Here is a 3,233-nt window from a genome sequence, read left to right as displayed (position 1 = left end):
CTGTGAGTAAACCTATTATCGTCTGAATTATCTAGAGTAGTTTTTATTCAATTTTGTGATTTGTGAAAATTATTTTAAATGATGAATTTCTTGTTTTATGAGAAAAATATGAATTTATAAAATAAATGGAATTATAAAATAAATTGAAATTTTTATAAATTGATTTGAAAATAGAATGTTGGATTTGAAAATTTGAGTAATTGGAGACCATGTGATTTATTGTAAATTATGATTTGAATTAAATGGCTTGTGATAAATTGGCATAATTGGCTGAATTTAAACTTGTGTTAAAAAATATGAACTGTCTGTTGTGCCTTGATAAATTGGTTAGTAATGTAATTGCCATGCTATGCCATTGAGATTTGATCAATTAGTGGATTGAAGATTAGCTACTGCAGTGGCGGGGTTTCGTGGACCAGCCTATTAGAGGGGCACGGTAAACTCCTTTATATTCTCACCTCGGTCGTAGAGGTGCGTAGGGTATCTCCTGAGGTGGGCTTTTTTAGTGCACTTCATGTTAACCACCACGTGAAGTGAGACTCATTTAACGCCAAGGAACGACTGTTTTTTTTTAAATAAAAACAAGTTTTATGATTATATAAAATTTTTCACAACCTTGGCGGACTCGATTGGATACCCCTGGTCCAAGTGTCCCCGAGTATAGGATTTGGCATGAGCCAAGTTTTGAGAAATTCACGAGCCATATTGATTATTTGGTTGAAATGAATATTTGTGTTGTGAGAAATTATTGAAAGGAATTATTTTTAATTGTCTCCCTTTACTCGCCTTTAGATTATTTAGATGGTGTTTGTTTACTCACTAAGATTTTATAATCTCACCCTTTTTTTTATCCCATCATTTCAGGTCGGGTTAGTATGTAGATAGCAGACATCGTCGAGAACTATAGTTGGCCATACTACTTCAAAAACTGTAGGTTTACTGTCTTTACTACTTTCGTTCATTGGTGGGCCCACGTAGCATTGTAAATTACATTTCATACTTTGGTTTTTCGTATTATAGTTTGTATAAATATATTTAACTTTTACGATACTACAAATCATTTTCAAAATACTCTATAAATATTAATTTGTAAGAAAATAAAATATTTTGTCGAATATTTTTATTTTATTTAAATGGTTATAATTCCATTTTAAATCACGTTTTAGACATTCAAATTTAATTTCGATTTCGAAATATGCATTTCTCGCTTAAGTACTACATTTTGGTCGAATTTGAAAATTTTGATGAAAAATGACCAAAATACCCCTGTGAAATGAAATTTATTTTTCCACTGTTTTAAAATGAAAAAAGGCTTAAAAGGCTCTAAAATATAACATTTGGCCCCGATTAACCACAGCAGAGATAAGAAACTTATACGAAAGCCTTGCGAGGTCTTGATATGGTATTCGGGGGATGAGTGCCTATCGGGATATCGCGGCGGTTGTCACGGACTCAAGGATGGTTCCGGGTCGTGACAATTGGCAACAAATCTAAATCCAATAATCAAGCCACTACTCATTGTCATCCTTGGTTGGGCTCTCTATAGCTATTATCGACACATATAAGGGGTACAACAATATCAACAGAGGCCCAGCTAATGAATGAAGGTTTGTGAGCAAAGTCCAAAAACGACCCATTCTTGAGTTTTCCTCCCTTTAAAATTTTGCTTCTGGGGAAGTGTTCGAAGTTTGAAAAGCGAGAAGCAAAGAGAACACTCAAAAGTTTGTTTAATTAATCACTAGATTTAATTATTAACTAATTTTTAGTAAACAACTAAAGCTTAAACCAACATTTTTTTCAATTGGATTTTCTTTGCCAGCAACTATTTAATAAACACCTAAACTCTAATAAATAAACAACAAAATGCCAACAAAAGCAAATTACCAAGTAATTACCAAAACAATATTACAGCAACACATTTTTTTTCATATCGTTATAAAGCAAATAATCCAATTGAATCAAACAATAATATGGCAGAAATTGGCAACTTAAAACCTAAATCCACAACAACCAAAACCTCAAATTTTCAAACAACCAAAACCTCAAATATTTGAATAATCATAACCACAAAAACCACAAATCAATGGCAAGAATTCATTAATGGGAGAATGTAACCTAACCTAAGAAGGAGAATTAGCAGAAGGGGCAATGGTAGGGACACAATAATGGTTGGTCAATTAGAACTGCAAATAGAGGCTAGCTTCAAGTTCAAGCGACGGACGGCATGGGTCGCTAGTTGCTACAAGTGGGTTGTTGGCGAACGAGAAAACGCCCTCAAGTGGGGTGAATAGTAAATCGACAAGAAAGTGAAGAGAGAGTTGAAAAAAGAGAAGAGAAAAGAGTGAGAAAAAAGCAAAGGGAGAAATTATAAGAAGAATAATCTCAAGTGTGGATTTTATTGTAATTACTGATGGAATCACCGATGGATAATTTTGTCAGTAACTAGAATGGGATAAATGGGGAAAAAAATTTCGTGTGCGGATTTTAAATATGTATTACTGACGGATATGCAACAGAATAATTCGTGTGCGGATTTTAAATATGTATTCTAATGAAATGTGGTCGGTAAATTTTGCCAGTAACATATTATCCATAAAATAAGTCCGTTGCTAAACATTTCGCCATTTTACTATTCTTGCACACCATTATATTACCCCTAGGGTACCAACAAATTGCATTTCATTGGAATTTGCCATCGATATTTCGCACAATCTTGTTCTGTCGATAATCTGTTAGTAATCCATCAGAATACTACCAACGAAATTGATTCCATCGGTAAAAGCTTATTTTTTTAGTTTTGCTTTTATCACCTCCAATGGCTTCATGACTTTTTCAACTATAGAAAGGACCATTTGGAAGCATTTCAAAGTGAGTAAAATGAAAACAAAAAGGCCAAACTCTTAAGGAAATGATTTAGGCCATCTTTGGACCGTTTGAGCCTTTGAAGCCAACCTTGTTATATTTTTATCCCTAACATACCTCTTTGAGCATAATTTCCTTTTTCTTTGTTTAAACACATAATAATTGAACCTAGCCTTTTAAATTTATTTTCAATTTTTCATCTTTCACTCCTAAATATGTATATCATTTTAGGAAATGTATTGAGGTAGATGTTGAATAAGGTAAAAAGGTGGAATTGATGAAAAGTCAAAAATATGTTGAGTATTCACCCCATTACCTATAATAGAAAGAAATAAGTTTGGGGGTGTAAAAATTACGATGAAAAAAAAAGA

The 3,233-nt window shown here is 32.8% G+C and overlaps 1 pseudogene; it reads right to left on the bottom strand.

The window, feature by feature from the left end:
* The window catches only part of LOC108661691, a 3,588-nt pseudogene extending 1,947 nt beyond the window's left edge, over nucleotides 1-1,641 (bottom strand).

This window comes from Theobroma cacao, chromosome 4 (genome assembly GCF_000208745.1).
Source record: "Theobroma cacao cultivar B97-61/B2 chromosome 4, Criollo_cocoa_genome_V2, whole genome shotgun sequence".
Lineage (NCBI taxonomy): Eukaryota > Viridiplantae > Streptophyta > Magnoliopsida > Malvales > Malvaceae > Theobroma > Theobroma cacao.
This window is presented reverse-complemented; position numbering and strand designations above follow the sequence as displayed.